The following is a 12799-nucleotide window of genomic DNA, read 5'->3' as shown; positions in this document are numbered from 1 at the left end:
TTTGCCCTTGCCTCCCGATCTTTGCCTCCCACTGCCTCCCAGTGCGGTGGGAAGGAGGCGGCGTGCACTGTACAAGGACAAACAGCGGCAGCAATGGGGCTGATCCACCCCCACTTTGTGTGATGGAAAGGCTCCAGCTGGCTCCAGTGGGAGCTGGATCAGTCCCATACCAGGAACGGTAACGATCTAGCCATCTAGCCTGGCATTTGTTAGAGCAGAGCAGCAGCAGAAGTGCAGACATTACTCATGTACCAAGATATGCAAGGCTAAGGCCAAGATTTCTTGTGGATCTGCAGGCTCAGTGGGGCTCCTTGGGGCCCTTTCCATGTCTCACTGGTTTTGCCAGTAACCCCTCGCCTTCTGGGCAGCGCATCAGGGCACTCGCTAATCTCTGATCAGCAAGCCCCTCTTTTCGTGATGGCCCCAAACCTCCGATTTGGGAGGAGCAAGTTTACAAAGCCCTCAACCAAAAATATGCTGCTCGTGTTTCAGGGAAACCAGAAATTATTCTCTACATCTGTTCTCCACTGAGAATGGAAATCTAAACCACTTTGAGCTAGTATATAATAAGGAGAAGGTGAAACAGGCTGAAATGTCTCTTGATGAAACTGGTCGTTACACACTCAGCCTTTCTGTTTGAAATTCCCATTCCAGGCAAACAGATTTGAAGTCCATACAATTTTTTTTCTGAAAATTTGGGGCCTGGTGAAATTTGGGGTTGTGGTATACCTGGCAAAAAGATTTTTATTGAGAGTGACTATTACTATCTAAAGTACACATTTAGGTGGTCACTTTATAAGTAGTGACAACTTACAATAATTACTCCCCTTTTGAGGGGAAAAGCCATTAGTTTTTCCTGTGTTGAACATGTTTTTTCCATGTTTCCAGAAGCTTTTTTGTTTAATGAATCACTGCTCCAGTGGATGTATTGTGTCTAATGCATTTGCTTATGCATTCCTGAGACTTTGCATTTGTCCCAGCAGCCGCTTGGGAATTGCTGATTGCGACTCTTACTAACGGGATGATCTTGCAAATATCCACTCGAAGGAAGTTGCTTATATTCTCAGTTATTATCTGTTCTAATCTCTTAGCAAACTATTACTTGCAAAGCAGTCAGGATGGTACTGTGTTACATGTAATTATAAATATAAATTGGTGTAGAGGAGGGAGACCAGCATGTTTTCTTCCTAAGAGAGAGAGGAAGACTGTAGGAGCTTGGCTGCTGTGCCAGGTCATGTGTGACCTCTGAGTAAGTTATGGAATTTCTGACCCTAATTCCAATGTTTTCTCATGGATATAATGGTGCCTTTCAATAGCACAGACTGCAGGAGTGGTTTATTAGTCTTCATTCTCCCTTAATTTGAGTAACTGCCTTCTATTGATTCAAACACTGTTTAAATCTGCTTTCCTTGATGGTTCTTTGAGGATGAGGAATTGCTTTGTAATAATTGACATTTATTGTATATAAGGTGATTAATGAGATGTTTAAATATGCCAGTTTAGGTTAATAACAGCAGTGTGAAAAACTGCCTGTATGGGAATTCAAGACCACAGCTCCAAACAAGACCTTTCCTTGAGGTGGCTCAGCAATGAATCCTAAGCTATTAGTTGGGAAGAACCTACTTCAGCCAAGTTTTGCAGCTTGCTTTGTCAACACTGACACAGTTTACTATGGAGAACTAATAGTCCTCTGCTCAAGCAATTGTTGGGAAGATGTTTGAAGGAGGTAGGGAGCTGCCTTGAAGTTTCTAGAAGCAGGACTATCCAGCTACCCAGCTGATAATCATCCAAAAAAATAGCTACGCAGAGGGTGCTAATTGTTACTCACCCTTTAGAGGCTTATGTTCAAATTAAATGATACCTTCATTTGCAAAGGCTGCCTCGGACTTAGTGCTGGCAACAAGCTCCCAAAAGAAGGAGCTAGAGGAATGGGAACCCAGATGGAGCTAGATAGGTTTTCTACAAAGCTAATGTGGGAGAAGTGTTATTTCACCCCTTGAGACAAAGACGGGGGGCCTCACATCTGAGGGACATGCATCCAGAGATGAAGAGACACAGCTAACACTTCCGCTATTACATTTCAGTTAAGAGTCTGGAAAAACTCAACTGTAAATGCCATAACTTTTCAGTCACAGTCTGAAACAGCTGTTTAAATCTGCACAGAAAAGTAAATCTGCCCTGCTGCAAACAGCATGTCCTGGGTTTCTTTGGCAGAAGTGTTGAGTTAATTGAGACAGAAAATTTGTAATAGCTGCAGGTTCTGCTGAAATGAAGCCCCAGATGAAAGGAGTTTTACAGCATTTGTCTTCATTACCTTGTCATGAGAAGGGTTTTCCCTCTATATATGCATACATGCTCAGCAAAATATGAATTTGCGGCTTGCAAACCTCAGTGCCCCCAAAACCTCAAGCAGATGCATTGCTCCAACACTGACTTTTGACATTGCAATGCATCCTTCTTACAAGGACCCTGCCCGTGCCTACAGCTGCTCCAAGGAGTCGTGGGAGGTGTCCTTGAGCCGTCAGCTGAATTAGCCTTGCTGGTTTGTGTCTGAAGGACTTGATGGAATAAAAAATGCTTTGAATCTTCTGCTCCAGCTACTGAGTCTCCACTTACTCCCAACTCATGGACTTTAGTCTGCATCACTCCTTTGACATAAAGTCTGAAGGGAAAAAATGTATAGTGGAAGAAGCTTTCATTCTGGGTCGAAGAGATGAAGTTCAGAGCACCCAAATGCATGTGGACAATAAAAGAGTTGGTATTTAACCACACAAGAAGCTATGATTAAATTAATCCACCATTCTCCTTTTTGCAGCTCTTTGGGGGAATTAGATCAAGAAAGTAACAAAGGAATGCCACAGTCTGCCAATAACGTAATTAAGGAGTCAAGCCTCATCTGAGCTTTCTCTTGCCAAAGAGCATGCTGGATTTAAGTTGGAAAAAAAATCAAATTCAAGACTTTAAAGAGAAGATGGAGAGATATTGTGAAAAAGTATTTGAATATTCAGCTATTCACTTCCTCCAGATCCCTTAACACTCTCAGAATGCAGAAAACATGAATGATGAAATAATGCAGCTACTTTGGGAAGACTAGGCAGAAAAAAGAGATTTGTTAGAGCTGGTTACACTCAAGAATACGTTAATGGCTTTGAAAAACAGGTAGACTTGGAAAGGGATCTGGAACTCATGCCAAATCAACTGCAAACTTTTATCCCATACTATGAAAACGTGCTAAAAGAATAGTCCAAACAAACCAGATGTTCTAGTTTGGCCTGGACACTTCTGGAGCATCCTAATAATAATTTGGAGGGTCTTGGGTTTTCCCTCTGTTTTGCCTAGGATACAGCATTTTCCCTTGCTCCCCATTTTGAGGCACAACAGTGGGAACTTCAGCAAACGAGGAGGAAGGAGAGACTTAGGCCTGTTTGATGCCTGAATGAACCGTGGGGTTTGAGTGTTACTCATCATAGGACTTCTGTGTAGACATGTCTCATAGCCTGATGCAGGGGGCCTGCCCCTCACCTTGATGCTTGTGTCAGACCTTTCCTTGTATACCTGAAAAACATTTATGATTCCACTGAAAAAAACCAGCACAATGTCCACCAAACCCTAATTGGCCCATGGGACTAGTGTGTTCAGTGGTCTCTACGATACTTTGAGAATGTTCTCTTGCTCCTACTAATTAGATATCTATTCACAGAGGACTTAGGTTGCCATGTTTCAGGCTGGACAAAATATATAACTGTTTGCTCTGTAGAAAAAATTTGCATTGGAACATGTCCAGAATTGCTGGGCACTGGAAATCTCAGATAAATGAACCCTGAAGTAGCAAAAAAGTTGTCAAGTGGGGCAAAACTTAAGTGTAAATCTGAACTCAAACTGGCAAGCCCCGTACCCACTCTGCAGGTATTAAGCAGCCTGTATTAGGAAGAGCTATAAAGTACCAAGCAGAGAGGTTTGATGATTTTGCTCCATTACTTTTGGGGGGGCATCAACAAACAAGAAACATGCTGGAGATTGAAGCTTAAGTATATGTAAACTTATATAATTATATAGAAATATATATGGAATTTATCTTTATATAATATATATAGTTATATAATATATAATATTTAACTAGAACATTGAATCAAAACTGAAATAAACATTTTCCAGCATATAAAATTCACATGGTGAATGGCAAAAGCAGCTGTGTCATGCAGAGCTGGGAGTGTACTCTCATAAGAATTAGAGATGTGACCATCTTCCATAGCCACATTCAGCACTAAGTAATGACAGAAGCCAGGTCTGTAATACAGTCTGGTTTTTAGCACTGCTTTTAATCTCTGCCTGGTGCTAATAGGGTGTTTAGAGAGTTTTTGCTTTGTGCTTAGCTAACAATGTCCAGATTGTTTTGCTGCAGAAGTAGGGACGCCCGTTGCTGAAGTCTCTGTGCAATATTCAAAACATTGACATTGTAATAGAGATGTCACCGTTTCTCATGCTGTTGTTCTCCCATAACTTAAACATCCTTCTCTGTTCTCCTTTCTCTGCCTTGCCCAAATGGTTTAGTGCAGCTGCACGAGAGCGGAGCGTGGAAGCAAACTGAACGTGGCAGTGAATGCAAAGCATCGATTGACTGCGGCTGAGGGACCGTGCGTCCAAAGTACCTTCATGTTTCCCCTTTATGTCAGGAATGGGAAACGTTGTAATAGGCAACATCTGTGGCAAAATGCAAGTTACTGTCATCCTAAAAATGAGTGGCTCACTGGAGGACAATAACTTTCCCATTAAAGAGATTCTATTCAGATGGAAAGTTTTGTGCTGAGATAAAAGGTAGAAACTCTCTGTGTGTCTCTCCCAGCCTGCTGAACGATTCAGAAGGAATTCAGCTGGAATACTAAACCTTGCTGTTCAGGACCTCACACGGAGACACAAGGGGAGGAAACCCTTTTTATTATACTTCTTTCAGCACCTTCAAAAAATTAAGCTATGTCTGGCTGCTAAAAGAAGTCCCTTGCTGAGCTGAGGAATGAAATTGGCCAAGCTATAAGCTATGAGATGCATCCTCTTAATTAGGAGTACATACATCAGAAAAGGATGCTACCTGAAGTCTCTTGTGTTTTCCTGCCACAGCGAAGCTTGTGAAAGCTGTCTGTCTGCCCAGAGGCCTTTTGGAGAGGGCTTATCCTCGGGTGTTCAGGGGCACGTGTGGATGTCAGCAAGCAGTTTTCGGAACTTCCTTGCAGGAATTTTTTGCTTTGCAATGCCGGTTTTGCATCGCATGATTTCTGATTTTGAAAGGACATCTAATTATATTTAATGACCAAGCCAAGAGAGTATTCGAAACAATGCCTAGGGAGAGTGCAAGGATAGAAACCAGAGTCTGAGCTCCATCTGGGCACCAGGAGTCAGTGGTGAATGAGATCCAGCCCACTTAGTAGAGCTTTTGCATAGGAGAGAGCCTGCATGTCCCTTTCAGACCAGGTAGATGATGGAAACATATGTACTGACTTCCAGACACTCTGCTGAAGGACATAAAAGGGAACACTCCTAGATAATCTCAGTCTGCAACAGCTCAAAATACTGCTGTCTATCTTCAACCAGCTTTAGATAAGACTTTTATCAAGAGGTCAAAGGCAAGTGGAATTTTCTATAGCTTGTTTAACCATGCTCCTCAGATAAGAGAAGACAAGAAAAACTATCATCTGCCTTCTCGTAGCAAACTCCTTAAGAGCAATGGGATGATACAGCAAATGTGGCTCTCAGGCTCCAAAATCCTTGGATCTCTTCTAAGGAATTCTGAAGCAATGTTACCAACTGCAAGTCTTAATATCCTTGCCTTGTGGTTGGACCTGGGAAATCACTTAGTGTCCTTGCCAGAGTATTCATTGCCTCAGAGGAGCCGCAGCTAAGAGTGAAGGAGTTCTCTTGTAATAGTATGTGGGACGCGGAGGTTAAAGGTTTCATAAAGGAAATCATATGCAAGCACAATGCTGATATATATCTGGCCTTTCATCTGCTTCTTGTTCAGTGTTTGCAGGTGCCACTGACAGGCACTTTATTAAATTGCTATTTCTGGATGTAGGCAAGACACTTTTGTTATGGGAAACCATCTGTCTCTGGGGCTACAGGCAGGCAGATTTCAAACTCAGAGAGATGCAGCACCAAAACCAAACTGCTTGGCCCTCGTCCAGTCTTTGTGGGTCAGTGCAGGGAATCAGCCCCCAGATAATCCGTTTCAATGTCATGTGTAAAATTGTGAATTTGCTAATGACACGTGCCTTTTAAATGGTTTTATTAGTGTCCATGCTGACATGACTGCCTGGTCCCTGACTCTGACCTGTGCCTTACTATGGTCCAAGCAAGTTATCACGTGCCCCATGCTTCTTCAGAGCCCCCAGAGCACAGCTCTGCTTTTTTAGGGCCAGCGGTCCCTGAGTGCAGTCTTGCTACCCCCAGGGAATTCAAACCGGTTGCTGTGCAGCGCATGGTAAAGGGCTGCAGATTTGCTGTAAAATCTATGCGAATGCACACAGACTAACTCCCCATGTCTTTCATTTTAGGGTGAAATCTGTCCTCCAGGAAGATTCCTCTGAGGTTTCCAGTCCATGACTCGGCTTCTCTCGGCAGTCGCAGTGTGAGAGCTTCACGGTATGTCCCCCCCAATCCAAAACATGCAGCAATCCCAAAACATGCAGCAATCCCACTGCCCTGAGAGGGAAAGGGTCCCCGCTCCCCTCCAGCCCCTCCAACCTCCTCTCCTGCCTCCCTGCAGGGACATTAACTGCTCACAGAGGCCTCTTTGGAGACAAAAGACTTTGGGACAACAATGCCCCAGAGAGAGCTGGTCCAAGGGAGCGTGTGGGCAAAAACCGCAGCTCTGGCGGTCCCACCCAGAGAAATTGTTCGGGATTCACCGTGGTCTCCCCAGGGCACACAGCATTGCAGCGGAGGCACAGCCCGCATGCTGCGCCATAAAGGCAAGCCTCTTCCTTGGACTAAGTACCTTTCTGCTTCATAATTAATATGATGTTTTGATCATATATTTGAAGACTTCCTGCTAATTTTGTTAGTGGGATGCAGCACTCATGAGAGTGCTTCTCTAATAACATTCATCTGCTTAATTTATATCTCATATGCAATAAAGCTAGTTAAACGTAGAGACACTTTATATTCTTCTTTATAGGCCTTTCCAAATGGTCAGGGGCCACTTAACATTGACCTCTGCCAGGCTTTGCGAGGGCTTGAGGCCAGATGCTTAAAGAGAATCACCTGTCTGTGTTTTGAATTGCTTTTGATCTTTTATTTCATCCTATAAATTCCCAGTGGATTTCGCTGGTAGCAAACATCTGGCACAGACACAATAGCCAGCTTTTCCTGCTCAGAGAAGGAATGAGTCCATACTGAAAACCCAGATTTGGTGTCTTCCAGTAGAGCTGGCTGTAAAATAAGCCCCTGGGTGATGGGGTGTATTATCTGCATTCGGTGTCACCCCTCAAGAGATGCTACAGTTTCTTTTATTTGTTGATTATCATGTAAGGGACTCCTTTTCCTGCTAGTCCATGCAGTAGGCAATCCCAGTCACTGTCTGGGTTCTTAGGTGAGATAAAAAAGTGACAATTATAATATTGCTGCTTTAGGGTATCTTACACAAAGCATAGGTTGGAGGGCTGACCATAGAGATAAAAGTGCTGCCATCTCTCATTGTTGGGGAGCCCAGCGCTTCCTATAGGTTTCCCTGAATTTCACACAGCAGGTTTAGCTGAGGCAAGCTGAATCAGGGCTATGTTTTTTCTGTGCTCATATTCAAAACAAAACCACTGTGGATTTACTTGGTTTTGCTGATTTCCTAAAACTGAGTGGAAGTCTGAGTGGTAAGCCCCCAGGGCTGAGCCTTCACAAGGCAGCTGGGAGTAGCAGGGGGGAGCGTTAGCTTGTTTTTTTGTCAGTGTGATCAGTGGAGTTGTTCTCCTGATGTACCTGACCCATAAGAAGCCCTGGGAAGTGCTCTATCACCCTTTGCTGATCCCAGCACGCACCTGCAGGTCTCCCTCAGGCCACATAAACCCTGTTCCCGAGTGGTACAGCAGGCAGGATGCCCCAGGGCTGGCCACCAGCAGCTGGGTGTGCAGGAGATGGGGGAGACAGAGCAGCTGTAACCTTGCTTTCCCACCAGATCAGGTAATATCAACAATCTCTAACCTGCTTAACCCCCAGAAAACCACTGCCCTTTGCTGTTGGCAACAGAACCTACGCAGAGCTGGTGAGGAAACAGCAGGCCTGGAAGCACCACAGATAAAGAATTGCAGCAACCCCTGGCATGAAGGTACTGTGATTATATCATGCTAAAATGAGTCACCTCATGCTGCTGGAGTTGTGTTCTCTGAGGAAACTCTCTCTTTGACATAATCTTTCCTTAAAAGTCAAATCTTTCCTCTGGGAAAGGGGAAGTCTTGGCTTAGGCTAACCTACCTCACTTGTTTTTGGCTGGAGAAAGAAATTTTTCCTTGGCTGCACAAACACCCTGTGACTTTCACTCAGAACCTCCCTGAGAACATTTTTAAAAACCATTATTTAATTCATTTTAATCAGGCAGCACGAATCCTGGTTCCAAAAGCGATTTTATTCTCCTAGCCTGATAAAATGCCCTCCTTTTATTCAGATACATCTTCCTCGCTGTTACAAATGATGCTGAAGGTTTCACGGGTCCTGGGGAGATGCTCAAGTCTCAGCCACGTTCTCCCACTATCATCTGATGGCAATTTATGTTACTGCAGAATTTGCCTTATTGAAACCATTTGTGGAATGGAAATTCGCACAGATTCATGCACAGAAGATGACTCTTTGCTTAGTGATGATGTATGAAGCGATCTCATTTAACATCCTTAAAGGCAGCAGGAATTTTGTGTGAGGAACTGCACCACAAATCTTGATGCAAAGAAACCTTGACTTAATGATGTACTACCTATTCCCTGGACAAGCCTATAGAAAAAAATCATTTTATTATGAATGACGCAACTGAGCGCACTGTAAACTTTCACTAGTAGAAAATCCGCTTGCTGGTTCATTCACACACATCTTGTGCATGGCCAGACGTACTGGTTAGGCATGTGGCTTTTCACTTTTAATGCGTTCCCTGGGCTAATTGCACAGCGTTGATACAGTTATATACATTACTATACTTGTTGCTTTTCTCCAGCTGTCAGTCTAACTGCCTGCCTGCTGAATGCTCAAGATTTCAGACAAGCAGGAGCCAAATCTAGCCAAGACATTATAATAACTCAAGGATGTCTTATACCAGCATCACTTATTCCACTTCGTATAGAATAGCCATACAGCAACTTTATATGGATGTAACCATCACCAGAGGGAGTTAATCCACTTAGAGTAAATGACTGTGGCCCAACTGTTGTGTGTAGATAAGATGTAGTTTAAGAGAAAATGGCAATTAATTTTCTCTCTTTCTTGAAATAATAGTTTTAAAAACATAATACGTCATCAAATACCTAGCATTTAAAGTAACACAACTCAGAAATATGCTTAGCAGTAAATTTTAAATTTCTAATTATTACCAGTGGCTGTGTTTGCTAAGGATTTGTGCCTGATTCCTATAATTACTTCACAAGCTGTTAAGAATGCTTTATACTAATAATTGGAGCCATAAACCTGCCGAGAACTGCTTTGTTAAACAAGAAATTCTTCAGAAAGTCAAAGCTGCTTCTCTTTTTTTTTTTTTTTTTTCCTTTTTTTTTCTGAATGGGCCATTCAAAAGTGAACTTGATAAGACATGAACTGCTCTGTAGCAGGAGCAAGGAGCCTCCGTAACTGAGTGGGCTAAAGTCTCTGTTGGTTTAGGTTTGCACTGGGCTCCAAATGGGAGGGCAGGGTGAATATGAAGTGGGCTAAAGCTGTCCTGTGGTTGTCCTGTGATGAGACAGCCCTGCCAGGGACTACCAAGGAGAAGAAGAATATCCAGAAAAGGTGAGAAATATATTCTTTCCAATGTTGCCAGCTAAAGAAGTTTTTCTTAATCCTATAAAAAATGTAAAATCCCTTGGCTAGTTTCCAAGACAGACTGGAGGTAGAAGCATGTGAGGAATGGAAATGGGTGTCATGAAGAATTCCCTATTGAATGTGAGGACAGAGCCTTGAAGCAACAGAGCCCTGGCCTAGGCTGAGCTGTTATAACTCTAGCAGTTTGGTCATGCAGATGGAAGAAGGTCTCATTTCAGCAAATCACTTACTCTGTGCCTCAGTTTCCCCAGCTGATTGATAGTAGGGATAATCTAGTCCAGGCATTGCATGTAGTACTTTGGGATGTTAAGGTGAAATGGTTGGGTGCAGGAGGCCTAAGTGTTATAACATCAACGTTCATTTTTATGTGAAGACCATGACCAGCTGTTGAAGTTTGGTCCTGCAGGAGAATTCTCACTTCTCTGGTCTACAATCCATGAACTGTAATGCACAGACCCTATTTTCTCCTTGGTAAATGTCAAAGCTGTATATCTGCCAAAAGAAAGGCCAGTAAATGGTGTCTGAAGTAGCTATTAATCTTTAGAATTAGTTGCTCTGAGTCCAGATTGCAAGTATATGAAACAAACAACAAAAATGAAATTAAATTAGGGAGATTTATCAGGAACAGTTGTTGTTTCATGCTGGTTTGGGTTTCAGCAAGAGCAGAGACACGTGAAATATCAGCACAAAGGCATAAATTAAGTAGGAATACTCTAAGAAAAAATCTTGTTTATTCTGTGCAACCAGCCATGTCATTTGACACCTTACAACACAGGAGTCAGGACACTGGTGGGAGCTCCTCGTTGTGCCTGAAAGGTGCTTTATCAAGGTGCAGATATTAATATTGCAACAAACAGGGGAGATTTGTTTTTGAAAGGAATTGGAGGCATCCTGTTGTGTCGGACAAAGTTCTCTGAGCAATAAAAATTAAAGCCACAAGTTGAAGTCTTGTGGTAGTGATGTATTCCTCTCTGGATGTGCTGACGATGTCTGAGTGTGCCTTTCACTAACTCCAGCACAACTGCTGATTTCAGATGACATTTGGATGAGATTTTGGTGGAGATGACAGTGACCTGTAGGTGCTGAGCTCTGCCTTCAACTGAAGTTAACACTTTAGTCATTACAGAGTCACTTTGTGTAGCTGTCAACTGACCCATGGACATGAGTTTTCCACAGTTGTCCTAATTAAATGCAGAAGAGAAGACAGCCTGAGGGAAATGACCTGTTTAAAGGAAAACAGCGAGAAATACTGTTTTAAATGGGTGACTACATTTAAAGAGAGAGGAGAACCAGCAGGATGGTGCAAAGCAGGTGTCAGGGACCTGGAGCCATGCTTTCTGCTGAGACAGTCTTCTCAGCAGCCTGCTGGAGAGTGATGAAGCCTCTGTGCCATGAAAAGCTCTCCAAGCCAAATGCACACTCCCTGAAACAACTGTGCCATGGGGTCCCCCCAAATCTTGTCAGCCCCACAAAACCCTGCTCATGCCTTAGGGAGCGACATGTCATGTTATTGCAGGAGCAACCTATGGATCAACCAGCGATGAAGATTATACAAACACAGAGCGATATACAGGCATTGCATCCCCAGAGAGATCCCTTCCAAAACACTTGCCACCGGAGCTCCTTTGGGAGTCCATAGACTCCACGCAGAGGCAAGGCAGCTTTCTCTGCCAGTCCCAGGAGGACTCCTTGTATTGCTGCATCTGTGAGGGAGGTGACCCTTCCCGGTTTAACTCTTCATTCTTTTTCCCCACCCTTCTTTCTCTACTTTCCTCCCATAACAATAGTCCCTGCTTGGCTTTTCTTACCAACTCAATTCCCTGGCATGAACTGAACAGGTTTTGGTGCTAAGAAGTTTTCTACAGTGGTAGAGATATGGACAAGCCTGCCCCAAAGCACAGTTACTGCTAGAAACCCTGTAAACCCTTTATCTCTAAATAAATCAAATATATTCAGTTAAATACAGAGCTTTTAAAACCCATATCTCACTCATTCTTCAGATTTCCATCATCATATTCTGGCAGACTTGGAGATTAAATCCTTTGGCTGCCACCTACATGCAGCTATTGACCCTTAGGCATGGATCAAAGTGACTTGCCACAGCTTTCTGATATAAGAAAGAATCGGAAGATTGTTTTTGTATTTGTCCACAAGGTCTAACACTCCTGCGCAGACCCATCTTACAGCAGATACACAATAAATCCAATGCATCCAGCAAGCCTCCGCTCTGTTCTGCCTTGGCTATAGAGCAGGGCTGCAGTGAGGGTAAATTGAAGGCAAGAGGGGCTTGGTGCTTGTATCTCAACTATGTGGTTCCGTTTCTTCCTTCATTCCAGGTGGAGGATGGACAAGCTGCTGGAGGAGAAATTCATGGAGGATTATAAAAGAAACAGCCCCCACATTTGGCTCAGGAAGCCCCGAACAACGTTACTGAAGGCTGTGAAAGTATATATATGGATACATATGCATCAGTTGCCCTGTTCTCATGCTTTTTCTTTGGCACCTGCCTCTGTCCCCATCCAGGCAGGATGCTGGGATGCTTTCAGCCTGACTTCATAAGTCCATTCTTGTCCTTCAGGCACTTGGGTGCCTGAATGTCCATGTAGGTGTCTAATACCCCAGATGCAGTCTCTCCCTCTCTCCCATTGTCAGGCACAGGCTGACTCACGTCCCCTTCCTCACTTTCCATTTGGTCATGTCATTTCTAAGCTGCCTGCCTTTCCTATTCCCCACCCATGCACATGGATTTATTTTTCCCCAATGGCCATGTCTTCCCCTTCTTTGAAATCATTCGCAGAAAGCT

Source organism: Buteo buteo, chromosome 11 (genome assembly GCF_964188355.1).
Source record: "Buteo buteo chromosome 11, bButBut1.hap1.1, whole genome shotgun sequence".
Lineage (NCBI taxonomy): Eukaryota > Metazoa > Chordata > Aves > Accipitriformes > Accipitridae > Buteo > Buteo buteo.
The sequence above is the reverse complement of the archived record's forward strand: the minus strand, read 5'-3'. Positions refer to the sequence as shown.